Raw genomic sequence first — 20159 nt, forward strand, 5'->3', positions numbered from 1 at the left:
GTTCGTCACGCGTCGACGGTATTTTCCCCTCTCTCTGAATTCTATTTCTTTCTCTCTCTCTCTCTCCTTGCTCATTCTATCTATCTATCTATCTATCTACCTAACTATCTATCTATCTATCTGTATATAGATCACCCTCTGGTTCACTCACTCAGTCGTACGGTCACTTCGTGCTCCACCCACACGCGTGGTAACATCTCCCTCAGACCGCTTAATTGACAACCGTTTATTTTGAGACATGTGCGCAACGATCGCCAAACTCATCGGCCAAACGAAATAAAATGGATATCGGATATGGCTAATTAATACCACCGCTCTATCGCCTCCGATACACGAACTATCTATCTATCTATCTATCTATCTATTTATCTAGATAGATAGATAGATAGATAGATGAATATGTTTTTCTCTCTTTCTCGTTCACTCTTCCACTCTCGTAAAAGCGTACTGATTTTTCAATTTGATCTATCTATACGTATCTCGATCAACTTTGTTTCTTTATTTTTTTTTGTTTTCCCCCCCCCCCCCTGTTATTCCGATTAAAACGCCAAAATATAAATGGGTTATTCTCTCTTTTGTTTTTTTAGATTTTCATACTACCTATATTTTATTTTCCTATATATGATATAATATATTGTTGAAAATGATTCTTTAACTAGTCAATCATCCGACAATAAATTGTAATACGCGGTTACAAAATATATCATGTTATAAAAGTATTTCTAACCCCGTCGATTTTACAAAAATGACAAAAGTAATTGTCCTTTTATTTCTTTTTTTTTTTAGAAAAACCGTCGTAAATAATTTGTAACTTTTTTATCGCGTACGCGTAATTCTCAATTGTGTGTGTGTGTTTTTTTAAAATTATTATTTGCTAAACTTTTATTATCATCAAAGTTTTTATAATACCGCGATAACAACTTGCAAACGCTTGAATTTTATTCGATATTAATTTAGATAATAGTTTCTCCCGATTAACACTACAGGTAAGAATTTTGATAACGAATTTTTGACAAAACCGAACACGTTGTTGATCGTACATAATTCAGTAATTATATTCTATATATATATATATATATATATATATCTGACGTCCAATCTTTCCATCATCTCTCTTTTCTCTATTAGCATTTTACATCCTCGTCGTTCTCGATTCGTTTCTCTCTTTCGTTCGTTTTGAGAGAATTGAAGTACCCACCTACTCAACCGGCCTACCTTCATTATTATGCATCGGCCTCAACGACTACGATTACGACTACGACTACGACTACGACTACGACTAGGACGACTAGGACGACGACGAGGACCTCAATGCAAACCGCACCGACATTTAATTCAGTTCAGCAGCACTGTATTTCGCGCCTCATGATGTTCCATTAAAAGCCGAGACAATAACCTGACAGCTCTGATCGGCACGTCTCCACAGAACGTACATGCGTACGTTCAGAGGAGTCTACGAATACCAACACTACCCTCACCCTTCTCTCACCCTTCTCTCACCCTCTCCTCTTACCCTTTTCCTTTCTCCTCCAGCAGTTCTACCTTCTGTCCGACTGAGAAACCGACTTCCGGTTTCGAACGTCGCTCAAACCCTCGTTCGTTTTCTCTTTCTCTTTCTTTCTCACGCTAGTAACTCTCCTTTTCATCCCTTATGGATTAAGAGATCCCTTCAACTCGTTCGAAACATTTTCGCAACAACCATCTCTTCTCTTCACGTTTCCCGTTTCTTCTTCTCCTACAAACACGATCGATTGACGGCATCCTACCGAGTAAGATGATACTGTGCGAAAATTAAACGACTCGATATATCTGGGACATTGGTATTATTACATGTCCACTTTGTAAATGATATTGATGTTGGTTGGCCTTTTTAATATAAGGTAAATTCAATTTTTTCTGTTTTCTCTTTTTTTTTTTATGAGAGACTAAATTAGGATTATAATTAAAGAGCTGATTGGATCAATTATTAGTGGAATCTTTTATGTTTTCTTTTCCTTTTTTTTTTCTTTTATATACATTTTTAGCATTCACTTTTTTCATTTTTTTTTTTTTAGAATTATTATTATTATTTATTTTTTGGGTAAATGCAATAGTTATAGAACGTATCTCGAACGATTATGCATTAATATTCGATGTTTAATTTATCGATGTTTCATCATCGTTTAATTTCAAACGTTTCTTTATCAAAACAAAAATCTCTTGTATATGTAAATTAATCCTTTTTACGCTTTCCCCTTCCCATTCTCTTTATAATTATTTTTTTAATTTTGTTTCCCGGTCAAATTTACATTTTTGTTTTCTACTTTGTTCAAATGTTTTTTTTTTTTTTTTTTACAAGAACTGATAAGAGATTAATAAATGAGACTAATAATAAATTAGAGAGGAAGGAAAATATTTGAACGTGAGATGAAATTACGAATATGATGGTGAATAATTTTCTTCGAAAACTGACATATAAGCCGTTCAGTGCACACATCGATTAACTCCATAAAACATAAAGTTGAGAAATGCGATGAAATAATGTATATTGTTGTATTACTTATTATTCAATGGTCAAACAAATTTTGCCATTTAATAGTGTTAATCTTTATTATTCAAGAAAAATTATTATAAATATAAAAAGTTATGACTATACCAAATGCTTTGACACTTAAATTTAAGATTTTTCAAAAAGTGGAATTAATCGATGTGTGCACTGAACGGCTCATATGTGCCCATAATTATGAAAGTGGTCTAAGTCTGGAAAGTGGTCTATCTCTTGTTTCGAGATATTTAAAGATTTATATTTGAACACTATATGAAATAACAAACATTATCTAACGATTCATTTTTGACAATATCGTGAAAATTACATTGAATTTTTTAGTTAGTGCTTTATTTAGTGCTTAATAAGTGATAAACTCTTTTTTTTTAATTCTGACTTAGACCACTTTCAAAATTACGGACACATACATTATAAAATAAAAATATTGAAATAACCAAAAAAAAAAAAAAAAATAATAACACGATAAATCTTAAAATATTAAAACAATAAAAACAAACCACCAAACTTACCGAACGGAGTAATGATATTTTTCACGTCGAACCATGTAGAATAAATAAGATTAAGTTGATAGTTGAGTAATAGTAGTAGGGTGGGTATATCGAAAGGGTATCGACTCGATTGAATTTTGTTAGAGCTTTAAAAGGATATTAAACATAAAGAGTTATAATCTACTCAAGGCTGTGCCGACAAAACCCTGGCAAATAAAATCATCTAGTAGTGTAGTGTAGAGGGGATGGGTTTAGTCGGGTTGATGTGAAAAGTATAGAGAATGGTATGAGGTTGAAGTTATGCGTGTATATGTGTAAGAAGCGCATATGGGTCATAGCCCGGAAGGTAAAAGAGAGGGAGAGAGAGAAAGACGAAAATATAGTCTTCATGCTATCGTATCACCATCCTCGTCACCGTCATCCTACTTTTTTCTCTTTCACCGACAGAAGCATACCTTTAACGTTCCTCACCCCCTCCCTTCTTCCTCCTCCTCCTCTTCATCCTCCTCCTACGCCCTTTTATATCTCTTTCTCGTTCGGTCCCTCCCTCGCAGCAGTACCACCACCACTATCCACCACTATCACCACCAACCACCACCACCACCAACCACTACCAGTAGCAGTAGTAGCAACAGCACCACCAGAGGCACAGTAGAAGAGACCCCTCCTGTACTAACGTCGGCTTTTCTCGGCGAAATAATTTCCCGGAAAATTAACGTCTCCGGGTACGTGGGCGCGTAACACGCGTATGCACGCATCCACGCACGCATCCATGCATTCCCCATACGCATGGGGTGAGCTGCTCCGTGTAGGTAAATAGAAAGAGTAGCGAAAGGGTTGATGCCGACGTAGGAGACGATGATAACGACGACGACGACGACGACGACGACGACGACGACGACGACGACGACGACGAAGCGGACTTAACGTAGTCTAAAAGAGAGAGGAAGAAAAAAAAAGAAAAGAGAAAGAGAGAAAGATAGTAGTACCGATAGTAGTAGTAAGAAAAAAAAAGTATAGGAAAAAACGGTAAAAAAAGAAAGTAACACATTCGAGAGAGGAAGAAGATTATGAAAGAAGAAGATGATACGGAAGGAAGAGCAAAACAGAGATAGGAAGTAAAAAAACAGAGAGAGATGATAGTCGTGCGTGCGAATAGGGAGGAAGGAAAGATAGAAAGAGAAAGATATATATGTATACATAGAGAGAGAGAGAGAGAGAGAGAGAGAGGGAGAGAGAGGCTGAACGAAGAGACAACGGGAAACACACAGCGTTATAAGATCGATAGCTGATGTGATACCAACCAGCCAACCAACCCAACCCAAGCCGACCCAACCAACTGAACCCAGTCCAACCCTCGGTTCGTTCACCCCCGCGGCACATTCGCGCCATTATCTGTTCCAAATGTCGTCAACGACATCGTTTCATTTACCTAGAGAGGCCTCCTTCTTGCTTTACCTCACCTCCTGATCTCCCACCCCTTGCTAGCAAACCTACGTAGAGAGGTAACGTCGAGACCCCCCCAGAAGGAATACTCGTCTACCCTCTCAATCTCCCTTACAACCCCCCACCCCCAACCTCATCGTTCTCTTTCTACTTCTTTTCTTTCTTCTTCTTCTTCTTCTTCTTCATCTTCAACTTTCTCAGGTCGACTCATTCCCTTTTTCCACTACCGCGTCACTCACTCCCTCAACCCCTGTTTTTAAGGTTATACCTTCGTCAAGCATTACGAGCCATTCCGACGCTCGCTTACGTCGTTTTACGAAGCCCTGATTCCGTACTCCTTGCTTCTTCTTCGTCATATTATTTCTTTCTCTCTTTTTCTACAGTTTCTTTTTCTTCTTCTTTTTCTACTTGTACTCTTGTCTTTCTCTTTTCATTGCAACCCTTCGGTCGTTCGCTCTAAAGTATCCGTCGTAAAAATTTTCGTACTCTCTCGCTTGAATGTCGTGCTGGGTGTCTTGAATTCTTCGTTACAATCGCTTTTCGACCTATGCGAGGAAGAAGAAGAAGAAGAAGGAATATATTCGTCCTCCCATGGACGAAAGAAGAAGAAGAAAAAAAGAAGATTTAAGAGTCATTGGTGAGAGAAAATTTCACTAGAATATTTTCTATCGAAATAAGTCGACTTGTAACAACAAAAATTACTTAACACACACATACATACATACATTTCATTTTTTTTTTAATTAAATAGATCGTATTTAGAACTAAATGCATATTAGAATTATTAGACCCTAATGTTGCACGTAGAAGAAGAAAAAAAAGAAGATTCGATCGATGATTGATCAAAATTTTTGTATGAAAAGAAACAGAAAAAGAATTAAAAAAAAAACACATGGTCTGTTTCATATTTTCTCGAGAGATCTATTTTATTTCTTTCCTTGTGAAAAAAAAAGAAGTAGAAAAAAAAATGTAAAAAAGAAAACGTTTAAGTAAAGCAAAAAAAAAAAAGAAAGGAAAGCGCGAATGTCGGAGCTCGATTTAATTAAAGCCCCCAGATAACACTAAGGTTAAGAACAAAAGAGATGTATGAGGATACTAGCGACATGATAATCATCCTCACGGCGCTGTAAAGTATCCTTACTATTGCACAGACGCCATTCAACGTGAAGCATAACTCGAACGTGTTACGAGCTAGTCCGAATGAACTGCGATTATACGAGGAGAATTTTAATTAAACGAGTGGAAGTAAGAGCATTCATTCGGACATAAATGCCTTTACTTTGTTACCTTCTTGTAGTTACCGATGTGAGAATAGTCATAATGATCCTTAAAACCAATAGCAGTAGATCTTACCGCTAAACAACACAAACCATCTGTGTGCATGTTGTCATAGTAAAACAACCACATGTGCAAATAAATAATAAAGATGTTTATGGAAAATGATTAGAACCGGTTATCACTAAGTTGAATGAAACGAGTAATAAAATAATACAAGTAGAAAAAAAGATTATAATATACATATATATATAGTGTATGAAATAAATAAATAAATACAAAAATAAAAATTGAAAGAAAGATATAAAAGAAAATGATCGATGAAGTAGGTAGATAGGTAGGTATACACGTTGAAAAGTTTCGTGATCTCTAAAACGAAACGAATTTCTATCGGTCGGCAGCAACTCGGCCGCGTTTGCGTCATAAACGCGGTGCATTTGGATGGCAGCTGCCACTTGAAAACTCTTCACTACCTGGTTTTACGCTTGGTGCACACCACTGCGTTAGCTTGCGACGATAACGCGAGCGAAATTTACCTTCAACGCCCACACACTATCAAGTAATATCTCGCCTAACGCATGCACAATTATTCTACTTTACTAATACTTTCATATATATATGCTTATGATATACGTATTTTTTTTTTATTATAGATGTTAGCAATATTTTGTGAAATCCGTTTATTCATGAAATAACTAAACTGACCTTTTTAAAATATATGAAATAAGGTATACTTAAATAAGGGTATTATATAAATTTATAAAAGGTGAATATATAGCTATAGTATGAAATGGAAATTTCATTCGTAAATTAGATCAAATAGAACAGCACGACTATCAAAACGTACATTCTCAATGTACAAGTAAAGATAAGAATGAATAACCACGAATATAACTGTAGAAATAGAAAGCAGACTTTTAATAACAAATCAAATTTCAATCTCATTTGAATGAATAATAAAGTATGAGATGTACTAGAGTTATCCTGATATAATGATTCTTCTGTGCTGGACGTATATATACCCGAAGGATAACTATGTTAAGTCCTTTACGATCACATCGATGCTTTTGATACGATGATTACGAATTTATTTTTCTTTTTCTTCTTTATCTTATTTTTGCAAAGAAGAGATAAAAATTATAGTTCGATCTTCAGTTTTATGATTTGAACTTTTTAATTATAAAAAAACATTTAAAATTCGATAGATCATTTCTATTTATTATTTATTAGATTTAAACATTATTATCATTATTTCATAAATTTAGATAAAATTGATAAATTTGTTATATTTTATTTTATTTAATTTTTATTATTATATTTAATTAATAAATAATATTAATTAAATTATTTATGAAAATTTTAAATATAAAAATTACGTATATATAAAATAATATTTAATAAATAATAGTTATATTTATATTTATTAAATTATTTACAATTATCAAGTTGATTTTATTAACAATAAGAATTTAGAATAGAGAAGAAAAAAAAGAGAAAGAGAAAACGGAAAACGTATCTTCCATCTTATCTAAATCGAGAATACCGAAGTAAGAGAAAAATAGTAGAAATAGAACGATCGAAAAGAAAACATTGTGAAACAGTCGCATGTGTGTACAACACGTGTGTTAGAGGATCGCATATACAACGTGCACGTGCGTTTGTCCGGAGGAAGACTAGTTAACGCGATTTTATCATTTCGAGGTTTCGCGTGTATACGATTTCACGCATTGCACGCATTACACGCATTCCTAGTATTGGGTCGTTGCCCAAGCATTAATCAAATTTTTTTCCATATAATCGAAATTAATCCTTTGGGTATGCATTTATTTGAAAATTACTTTGAAAAATTATACTAATTTAAATTAACATTAAATATAATATTACATATAATTATATTAATATAAAGAAAAAATTACTTATTACTTTGAAATAAACCAGAATGAACAATAATTAAAGCTCGTCTCAGTTTTAATGACGTATCAGAACCTCCTGTGCATCCTTGCTCAAAAATGTGCATAACGTACTGATACGTCAAATGTAACCAAAGGATTAATTAATTTTAAAAGTCATAGTTGTCAATGAGAAAAACGAATACAAAAATATTAACATTTTCTAAAGAATAATCGTTTGAAAATTTGTAGAATGGTAAAAAAAAAAAAAAACAAAAACTCAAAATAAAAATAAAATGTAAACGTCTTGTAAGAAAGATAGAACGTTAACAATAATAATAATAATAATACTTAAGATCATTATTATATTTCCTCGGGAATTCCTTTGAATCGCGATAGAGATAGGAAAGGATCGTTTAGCGACGTAAACGCGTTTTGTTACAAAGTAAAAGCGACTCGAATTCACGATCGACGAAAAGTATGTGAAATGATCCTCGAAGAAGCTTAGTTTTGGTGAAAATGGGTTCTTTCATCATGAAATACGAGTCAAAGCGGTTAAGACGATGAGAATAGTTCGCGAGGTTGTCACCATCCTCTCTTTATATGTATATATATCTTCTACGATAAACTGATAGTGTAAAGAATTTGAGAGGATCATCTGGCGGTATACCTGATGTGTTTGATACACGACACTTACCTTTATTTCTTAACTATTAGAAAACTCTCGTTTAAATTTTACCTGCAAAATTGGAAAATTAATTCGATCACTGTTATTTAATTAATTAAATAAATATAGTAGTATTAATATATAATACTATATATTTATACTACTATAATATAGTAAATATAAGTATTAAATATAATAGACCTTCTCTTTAAAACGTTCCATTAATTTATCAAGTTAAACGATTTCGATTGAAATTAAATATGAAAGATCACGCGGCGGTGTTACCATAATAACCTTGAAACACCTCCCATCATGTAGCCTTGAAAAGTACTATATAGAACACTTTCACCTCGTAAAGATAATCTTTTATAACGTAGTACCGAAAACAAAAACGTTATCTTATATTATCGTAATTTAATAAAAAAAAAAAAAAAACGAACCATTCCCCTACCCTAATTAATTAATAATCTGCCCATGCACGTAACATCCGAATGATTATTTTGAGTTTACGGTCATTTCCGGTGAAAACCTAAATTTAGTGACACCACTTCGTAGATAGGGAAACCTTGGACAGGTGCGTCGTGGTCCGTTGATGGAGCATCGAACGGACGACTCTGGCCGATCCCATCCATCATGGAAATTGAAGCTCCGATGTGCATGCATCTCCTGATCGAGCAGGAGATGCGAATTACGAACAACCTTATCGTTCGCCAGGAAACTTTCATGTTAACGACCTGCCTTCTGCCTTCCCCTTCCCCTCACACACTCTCTCACTCTCTCTCTCTCTCTCTCTTCCTTCGCGTGTTTCCTTTCCTTTTTTTTCTTTTACTAATAAATGATTAAACTTTTATTAATTTTTATATTAAATTTGATATCTTAAATATATCGTATAGAATACGTTTGCCTACTTTAATCATAATAAAATAAATTATTTCAATAATTTTATATTCATGAAGTGACTTTTTATTTTTTTTATCATATTGAATCGAAGCAGAAAGATCTTACGTCGAATAAATGCTAGTGGATCAACAAGCTGCAAGATCGAAAAGATCGAAGCAATTAAGTAGAACCAAAAGGTCGCGTGACTTACCGATCGCAAACATCAACATAATCGCCTTCGAAGTATTCGCCTTGTTTGTGATCTCAACCCTATGGTGTCTTTTATCGGCACTAGTGATCCACACTTTTTCCTCGTACGTGCAAACATTTCCGTTGGGAAACCTAAATTTAGACGTCATTCGTTCTGTGCAATCAAATTGAATAAATATTTATTGGTAAATATCTAATTAAATAAAATGTTAATTGTGTATCTCAGCATTTAATTATTACAAGATTTTTTATTGCACATATAACATATCCTATTTAACATTCTAAATAACTAAACATAACGATTATATCAAAAAGATATATAATCAAAGACCAAGTTTCCTTAAAAAAAAAAAAAACTCTACATAGAAAATAGATCCAAAAGAAAGGGGTATGCATCCCCCAAAAAAATCTGCTGACTTTGAGAGCAGGTTTAGGAGGATGACTGGACAAGGGGGAAAGAAGGAAGGAAGGAAGGATGAAGAAGGGAGGCGTGCAGGCAGGCAAGCAAGAAGGCAAGCAAGCAAGTAGGCACAGGCAGGCAGTCTTCTCTAAGGCAAGGCAAGTTAAAGCAAAGTTAGAGAAGGAAGGAACGATAGAATGAAACAGAAAGAGAGAGAGAGAGAAAAGCCTAAGGCACACACCGTCACGCATTCACCCTCGTCCGATCCCAGACCTGCCTGAACTCTTTTTCCCTTGGTCTCTTTCTCTCTCTTTGTGTGTTCCCCTTCTTCCTTCTTCATTGCCATCACCAACACCAACAGCAGCAGCAGCAGCAGCAACAGCAGCACTAGCAGCAGCAGCAGCACCAGAAGCAGCACTACTACTACTACTATTATTATTACTACTACTACTACTACTACTACTACTACTACTACTACTACTACTACTACTACTACTACTACTACTACTACTATCACTACTACCAACAGCTTTCTCCTCACCTACCTACTCGACCCTTCGACTACTCGCAATCTCTCCTTTCCCCTCACACACACTCTCTCTCTCTCTCTCTCTCTCTCTCTCTTTCTCTCTCTGTTTCCCGTTTCGCTCCTCTTCGTCTTCTTCTTCTTCTTCTTCCTTCTCTGTTCTTCCTCGTCGCTCCGACGCAGAAGCTTCGTCGAGCTCTCCGGAATCCCCTCGTTGCCTCCTTCCTCCGACGTCTCCTCCGTTTGCAGCACGGCGAGCCGTACGTGCCGTCTGGCCCCTCTCCTCTCTTCTCTTCTCCTCTCCTCTCCTTCGCCACCTCCTCCACCTTCTCCACCTCCTCCTCCTCCTTCCTCCTCGACCGTCATCCCTTCTCTCCTCTCCTCTACTCTCCTCGTACGACCCTGCGCCCAGGGGTGAACGAACCTACTAAATGACGGCCATGAAAACAGCCGAAGCTCGGCCACGAAGGATGAAGGAAGGCACACAATCCAAAGATCGCGTTCCCCTTTTTCGGTACGAGTCATCATCATCATCTCACATTTTCATCATATTCATTTGATTTTCTTCCTATTTCCATTTCTATCATTTATCTTCGTTGATACGTTTCATGTTAGAAGAATTTAGTTTTGAAGAAGTGTGTCAGTGAAAATGAGATCATTTTCTTTCTCTCTTTTTTTTTCTTTTCGATGATTTCTATGAGAAACGATAAACCAAAGAAGTAAGAAGAAATCCCCATTTTCGTTTTAGAATCTGATAAGAATTATGAATGATTTTTACTGATCGTGATCGAAATCGTTTTTTAATAGGAAATCTCCGATGTTCTTCTTCTTCTTCTTCTTATACGAGATTTACCAAAGTTCTTACGACAAAATCCAACTTCCTGTTCCAGTGTCATATAGAATGGGACTCTCGCGTACCGGAAGAACTTACCGAGCGGAAGTTCGATTCCCAGGATCGATTCTGTATGCCGTCAGAGTGCGTGCGTGACGACACATAGACGACACATCATCAACGACAAAGTAAAACTACGACGACTAAAACGACAATCTAACGAATCGCAAACATATGAGACTAATGCTTCATTGAACGCTAATTTTCTTCGTTAACACGTTGAAACGATCATCCGTTATCTTAATTATACAATACAAATTGATAAACGATTATTATTTATATTTATTATTAAAATGTTTAAAGTAATGTTTCAATTTATGAAAAAAATTAACATTTGATTGATCGAAATCGACGGATAACGGTACAAAGATGATTCCTATAATAATAATTTATTTGAATGGATTGGGTTATGGATTGTGATGGGAGTGGGGTGGTTATGAAATGGGATGAAATCCCACGCAATAATAAAGAGAAATAAACTCGTACAATTTCGTGCTCTCCTTTTCCTTAAAGTTTCTATTGACGTCAACGTAAAGAGAAGCAACAGAGCTTTTTCTTTTCTCTTTTGCGTTTTTCCAATATTTTTATAAAACTTCTCGTCGTAACGAGGCCTCGTCGCGCATTTCCCCCCTACTAAAATAACCGATAATGTAAGTAATCACACGTAAAATTTATTTTGCGCTTAACTTTATTTTTAATCACTGCCGAGAAACGGAATCTCTCTCTCTCTCTCTCTCTCTTTCTCTCTCGTTCTCTCGCTCTCTTTCTCACTCTCTCTTTCTCTGTTAGCGGCAAAAAAGTCGCGAAGCGAAAGGGCGTTTTTTAAATAATAATAACGCTCTAAACATTCATGGCACGCCTTTAACAACTTTGTTGACTGATACGAACAAAATCCTTTGGCTGATCTTCGCCTGTGTATATGTATCGACGTTAATTTAGCTTTCGGTCCATTTATTATCACGTCCCGAAAAAAAAAACTCTCTTTGACTACTTAGCACGTGAAAAAAAAAGAAAAGAAAAGAAAAGAAAAGAAAAGAAAAGAAAAGAAAAGAAAAGAAAAGAAAAAAGAAAAAGTAAAAAAAAAAAAAAATAAAGCAAAAGAAGAATGTCAAAGAAAATGAATGATTTTTATTTTCCTTCCTTTCTTTTTTTTTTTTTTTTCAACGAAACAAAAAAAAGGGACAAAAAAAATATAAACTATATTATTTATAACACGAAAATCCAATCACACGTGTACCATTTTACATCGAGTTCAATTGGTAACAATTCAAAATTGATAAAAGAAGAAGATCAAATATTTTTATATTGCAATTTCATTTGTATTGTTTCGATAAATTTTTGGGATGGTGAATGGGGAAGGACAGCGAATATAAATCTCATTTAAGTCCGCGAGAAATACCTTTTGACATACCCTACCCTTCTTGTATGGGGTTTGGACCAGAGAAAATTCATTAACCGTGAGGAAACGTAAGTCGAGTGTAAACATTCCATCCAAATGAGAACCCTAGGGAAAGAGAGAGAGAGAGAGAGAGAGTACCCCTTTATTCTGAATTCTGTCAGCTAATTTCAAATATATTCGCATAATCTTCCACAGTTTGTTCGGTTAATACCTTGATTATTAATTCTACGTAAACTTATAATAATCCCGAAACGCGACATAGTTTCGTGCAAAGGCAGTAACGTATAGTGATTGAACCTGGTCACTAATTTTACTCGTCCAAATTTCGGTGGAATTTTCGTCAAGAATATATATCAAGTCGAATCATTCTTGCTCATATTGAGTATTATACTACGCTATTAGAAACTTTGTTCAGATACCAATTTGATTCGATTATATTAATGATAGGAGAAAATTACTGACAAGTATAATATAGCGAATGATAGTTCAGTCATTCGTTTATATTTTATGTAACTTTTGTTTTTGAGGGGGGGGGGGCAAAAAAAAGAAACATATTTTAAAAATATTTTTAAAAGAGATATTTAAAATAACATAGTACTTGTATACTTTTACGCAATTTATGTATTTGCGATCTGAATAATTCGGTAATTATTTGTTATTTAATTGTCACGATTATTGATTATCAGATTAGAATCTTATGTAAACCAAAGCGAAATCGATTTAGTGTAGATAGTTTCGAATGTAATCATTACTATCCTACTCATCTTCGTATGTAATATATGCTAGTATTTGCGACAATTGACATGAAACGACATTACGTTAATAATCCTGCATCAATGGTAGATATCGACTAAGCATTTCGAATAATTATCAACATTTCATATCTATTATCTATTGGTACAGATCTATTCTTTTACGTTACGTAATGTAAAATAATATTTTAACATTTAATCGAATAGTCTTGTTCTCCCCCCTACCCCACTTTCATCCTTGCGATTATAACTGAATATACTTAAATAATCTACACATAGATTCAATGTGTATATATGTATAGTAGTAAGATACCTAAACAGACAATGATTATCAAACCAAAATCCGTTCATCAGCTCCTTAAGCTTATTGCTACAGACAATGTTACCATATATGCGGTAGGGAATATCGAATATACCTACCATTGTCTATAGGCATGGTCCAATTATCACTAATACCAACAAAAATTCATTATTCAAAACGCGTTAAACTTTCTAACTCTTTAAATGTCAATTAATAAAATATATATATATATTAAAAAATAAATGGAAATCAATATTACAATTTTTCAAACTATTATACTTTATACAAAGTAATAGGAAGTTAAATTATTCTATAAAATTTCAATAGAAAGAAAGATTTATAATTCATTAAATTTCAAGTAGATTGAAATTAACAGAAAAAGAAAAAATCCTTTAAAAAAGAAAAAGAAAAAACATGTCTGACAAAAATAGCCCTATAAGTAAATCTCTCATTCTGTAGCATGGAAATTAATATAAAGAAAAAATTCAGTGTACATCTATAGCGATAAATATAAGTTACATTTACTAGGGTTTTTGCGCGGGTGGTGAAGTGAGGTTGGGAGGAGATCGGTGGAGGTAGTATAGGGGGATAGTAGAGATACACGGTCAGCTCTCGAGTCGATTCATACAGGGATTGCAATGTAATGCAGTACTGCAGCAGCATTGCATCGCATCGCATCGCATCAGCGGGACGAATACCACGAGTCTCTGCTGTATTCAGGACTCGTTTATAGAGCGTTAACAGGCACGAGCACCCTCTAACTAATCTCGTCGATGTTTTCTCTCGATTCTGAAGCTGCCAGGTAATTTGAAAAATCGCTGCCGTAGGATAAGGGCAACACGTATGTCGCGTCCTCGACATTCCCTACGTGCACTCGAGTCCGTCAACAACGATTTTCCGTCGTCGCACAGTCGCTCGAGAAGAGACCCTCCTCGATGCCGTCTGCGGCTTTAAAAAAAAGAGAGAGAGAGAGAGGGTGGGCTGGGGTGGGCTGGGATGAGGTTGGGGGGTCGGGTGGTTAGAAATAAGAGAAGAGGTAGGACGAAACTCATGCTTGTAAAATAAAAATGAGACTTGGTCCCTTTTGACTCGCATACAGATTTAATTGCGAAAGTTACGAGCAAGTACTGTGTACTACTTGCCTTCGCTAAACCATACCCTTCCCATTCATTCCCTTTCCTTCTTTCCAGGGTATGAAAAAAGACCCGATTGGGAGGAAGAAGGTAGGAGAAGTTCGATAGCTGTAAGCTCTCTCGTATCTCCGGCACTACAACCCAAATTCCAAATTAGTACTCCTAAATCTAAAACTTTTTATCCTCGTGCATCTACGTATGTGCATTATAGCATTTCTATCCAATTAACAATCCTAATTAAAAATTCGTGCTGGTAAACGTATATATAAAAGAGAACGTATAAAATTATAAGATTGAAAAATTTTACTTCATGAAATAATGATTCCAATATTATTCACCTTTTTTATTGCACTCAAGAACAATTGTCCCCGTATTTGTTGAATTTCTTATAACTATACTTCAAATGATTTCACGCATAATTTACACGTTTTATATATCTTAATACTTCGAATGAGAATATTTGTTAAACATTAAAGATGCATCTTCAGCTTGTTGGGACAAGTATCATCACATTATTATACATATGTACTTTGGTATCTTTCACTATACTTTATATTCGTTCAGAAATAAACCTTGCAATTCTTTCTTAACTCCTGTTAGCATATTACATCATGTAGGTTATTCTCATTCAATCGGATTCCATCAAAACTGAAAAATAATCTGTTATTTCGTACATAATTTAACAATCGTTCGAAATGATTTTTCAATCAAAATTAATTGAAATTTAACAAACTTTAAATGTTTCCTATTAAGATAACAAAAATATTGTTTCATTTTTTCTGTAGAAAACCAATTAAGAATTGTAAAAAGCACACTAAAAAGATTAGAGTTATAATAAAAATATTATTAACGTGTGTTGAACGTTTTTGTAAATAACGTATTCTATTTTGAAAATGTATAGGTATAATTTGTAAGTATTATTATATATTGTAATTTGTATCTTTGATTCTCGTAACCCGAAATGATTCTCGCATTTAACGGGAATAGTAGGATAATATAAATGAAATATTACGAGAGTGGGGGAAATAATATTCTACGGTATATAATATGAAAATGTGAACGAAGTCTTCTCTCGCGTTATCACCTTCGGTGAGAGAGCAAATGAAGGTGGTGGTAGTAGTGGTGGCCTTTTGAAGGGTTAAAACGTTTTTGTGCTATCTATAGCATGGACCGTTCGTTCGCGCTTTTTGGTCCCTCTCTCTTTCTCTCTCTCTCTATCTCTCTTCATCTCTTTCAGTCCTTTTCTTGTGAAGTGGCACTCTAGCCGAAATTCAGTTTATTCGAGCACCACCTCTTTAAAGCCCGTCGTCGTTCGTGCTTACCACCTTGATCCACCTCAAAGAGACTTTCACCGTGCTGCCGACAAACTCTCGAGAACCGAGTTACATTGACGCTCAATCAACGAGGAGTCTCGCCAATGACGACGTTAAGACCGAATATAAAATTATGTTAATAATCTATAATGGTCGACACACACACATACATATACATTAACGATATTTTCTCTTTGTTCTTTATACAAAAATCTACATAATTCTTTATACAAATAATGATTTTAACATAGTTTTTTTTTTCAAACAGTTTTTATATTTTATTGATCGACGATGAATATTATATTATACGTATATTTTAATATTTTATATTATACCACGCTCTCTCTCTCTCTCTTTTTCTCTAATAAGACGAATTTAATATATATATATATCTTTTTTTTGCGTGTAAGCGCATGTATGAGTGTGTGTGTGTGTGTATTTGTTAATTTTTTTATTCATTTCTTTTTTATTCTATATCCATATATATATATATTTTTTCATATCAAATAATTCGAATGATCCGTGTTATTTTTATAGTATATTAACACGGTGTGTATACTTTGACGAACGATCCGTAAATAAACGTTACAAACGACTTAATCAGCTCTATATGTTCGACGGTTACGAGAAATACTTAATTACGAGTGCTACTGCTTCTAGTAATTATTAATTATTATTATAGTACGAATATGTATCAAAGAGAAACGAGTGCGCGTGATACTGTAACGCGAAAAATAAGAGGATACATTGAACTATGTAGGAAAGTAAATGCTTTGAAGAAATCCTTTCAGGGCTTTTTGTTTTGTTTGTTTGTTTGTTTTTTTTTATGTTAAATGCATAGCAATTAATAAACGAGAGAAATTAAAAGCATGTGTTTTATCTCGGCAACCTCGCAAATATTCTCTTTCGTTCGTAATACTTTCTTCTCTCTTTCGCTCATCGTTGATATGAAATTAATTCTCTATAAAATTCCCACGTACATGTACATGTTTATCCCATAGATAATAGAAATAATTTAATTTCTTTCTTTGCATTTATTTTATTCATTCAAGGATTATACGAACAAAATGATACCATCAAACGAAAGAAACAAATTCCAATAACGAATTCCTAAATTTTCTAAATTATCCTTGCTACTTTCATATGTCAACAAAAAAAGAAAACACAAAACAAAAGAAATTATCTCTACGCTTATTAATAATTTTTATTAAAAATATCAAAAGTATGAAAAAATAATACTTAAACGTTATCGTATATATTACTCTAGATATATTACATTATTAAAATTTCAACATGATAAAATATTACAAATTAATTTCTGAAATCAGAAAATACACTCGAACGTTTTAAACGATTAGACACACACACATACACACTTAGAGAGAAAGAGATTCCATCTTCTCAACTGAAACTATCTTCTTCTACTTCTTCTTCTTCTTCTTCTTCTTGTCTATCAAAGAACGTTTTAAGAAAGTTTTGCAGTAGGTAACGGTAAGAAGGCCGAAGAATGGTTACACGAGGTGAATTTCTTCGAAAGCGAAGCGGCACGCTTCTTCTCGTCTCGAGTGGTCCTACAACGGAACCAACGACGACGAAGTCAAAAAGAAAAAAGAAAAAAAAAGAAAGAAAGAAGGGTAATGTTACCGGTGTAGTATAAGGTAGGTAGGTAGATAGGTAGGTATGTAGGTAGGTAGGTAGCTTGTTATCGCACCTAGCAAGCCTTCAGTCCAAGTCTGGTTAAAAGGAACGTGGCTGGTTGGAAAGGGTAGTTAGTAGTAAGGTCTGCAGACGGGTCGGGTGGTCAAGTTGAGAAGGGAATCCAAGCGTTACCGACGCGTACGACGACGACAACAACAACGTAGTGTTGTGTGCGTTTTCGAGGGTCGAAGTCGAGTCGAGTCGGGTCGGGTCGGCATCAATGAGAGACAATGAACAGAGCGTTTGACAACGCGTGCAACCTAATAACGTGGATACCCACTCGGCATACATTGGTCCTACCATAATCTCAAGGAGTCTTCGAGGAATACCTACTAAATCATCTAAAAGCATTCTGATATTCTCCTACTAACACCCACCCACTTCTATTCCCTTCTCTATTTATCATTAAAATAATCCTAAACTTTATTTTTCTTGTCTTTTTATCAAAATGAACAGAAAATGAGAGAATAATTATAAATGTAAGCTTGATAAAAAAGATAAGTGAGTGAATAAGTAAAGAAGAAGTAACTCGAAGAAGAATAAAAAGAAGAAGAAGGAGTAACGATTGTAAGAAGAAGAGGAGGAAGAAGAAGAAGAAGAAGAAGAAGAAGAGGGTCGTGACTCTGGTAGCCTACATCTGAACGTACATATCTCCATCTCTTTCTCTCATTCTATTTCTCTCTCTCTCTCTCTCTCTTTCTGTTGAGTAGAAGACCATCCTTACACCTACCTCCAGTCACCAATACACTCGTACGACTCTCGCGAGCTCACGTTTATGCTACCGTTAACGGTTCTTAAATCGTAACTCTCTTGGGTACAAACCTTTTGCTAAGATTTCAAGGTTATTTTCTAGAAATAGTCAAAATGTAGATTGTGGTTGATAATAATAGGAAATAAAGTTTATTTAAGGGTTAGCATGTAATGTCATCCAATTAGTAACTCGTCCAAGCCAAGGGTGGTTATCAATGATCCAACGACACGTTATTGGAATGTCATGCATTGCTCGTTCGTTCGCCATTAGCGACGATTCGACGTTAACGCTCCATAGAGATACGCTGGATTAACCTTCGCTCCATAAAGGGGCGCCACTCTCTCTCTCTCTCTCTCTCACTCTCTCTTTCTCTTTGGTTATTCGATGCTCGTCCTTCTGGACAAAAAGGGCTTAACCCTTGCACGGTTACAAGCTGGCTTTTCTCTCTCTCTTTCTCTCTCTCTCTCTCTCTCTCTCTCTCTCTATCTTTCTCACACTCACATACATACTGTCTCTTTCTCTAGAGCTCTTCATATACATAGAGATAACCGACGTATTCGTAGAGCAGCCCAATGATTTTGATGTGGCACCGCGTTGACGTTTATCAAACGAGATTCCATATCATCATACAGAGCGCTTATGGCACTGAGTAATATAAATTTGTATGTCGAAAGAGCATACTATTCGAAATTTTGACTAGTTGCCGTGTCATATCATCTGGGTGGGCTTCCTATGGATTTGGCATATCTACCCTTTTGATTTACCTACCTGCTATCAATATATATATATATATATATATATATATATATGTGTGAGAAAGAGAGAGAGAGATTAGGTTCTTCACTATTAACCACTCGCTGTTGATTTAATTGCACACGCCCGATATCACGTCTACAATGTTACAAATGATCCTTGTTATACAACTGCGTTCGATATTAATCTGATGCAATATTCCTTCGATGTTAAAGCACCTCGACTATTGAAGTGAGCCGAGGTAAAAAGAATGATTCAAAAAAAAAAGGAAAAAACATGAAAAAAAATTTGCGGCAATTATTATCAATATATTTACATTTAATATTTAAATTATCATACATTGTACACGCGCATGGTGAAAACCTTGTGTCATATTCTCATATACATAATAAGTTTTTATAACTATTATGAATTTATATATCGGCTTTTATGAAAAACTTGTTAATGACGCAATTATATAAATTAATTCTTGATAAAGTAAAGAAAAACAAAAATAATAATTATCGTTTGAAAGAAAAAATCGTCCTCGAATTTTTCAAGAGATAAATATGAAGGAGATATAATAGGAAAAAAAATGAGCAAAGAAGATTGTCCGCGATTCATCATTTTAAATTCAAGCTGAGAAAGTATTCACGGATTCGACCATGATCGAATTAGTATACATACGTTATACATGCTAAGAAAAAAAAAGAAAAGAGGAAAAGAAAGGTAAAAGAGGAAAAGAGAAGTGTGAGTGAGAGAAAGAGAGAGTATTCGTTATGTCTCGCAGTTTACCGAAGAATCGAAAAAGAACCGAAAAACTTGCCTGACTCGGCCGTGAGAACACGCCGAGTCTCTTACAC

At 34.8% G+C, this 20159-nt stretch overlaps 1 protein-coding gene across 1 annotated transcript in view; it reads left to right on the forward strand.

The window, feature by feature from the left end:
* The first annotated feature begins 4941 nt into the window (after positions 1-4941).
* The window catches only part of LOC107067890 (uncharacterized), a 55314-nt gene continuing 40096 nt past the window's right edge, over positions 4942-20159 (forward strand). Inside the window, 1 exon segment of the mRNA XM_089172399.1 lies at positions 4942-5116. The gene's annotated coding sequence lies outside the window, so the exon portion shown is untranslated.

The sequence above is a fragment of the Polistes dominula genome, unplaced genomic scaffold, assembly GCF_049000335.1.
Source record: "Polistes dominula isolate Pdom_NZ unplaced genomic scaffold, Pdom_raw_medaka contig_73, whole genome shotgun sequence".
In the NCBI taxonomy this organism is placed as follows: Eukaryota; Metazoa; Arthropoda; class Insecta; order Hymenoptera; family Vespidae; genus Polistes; species Polistes dominula.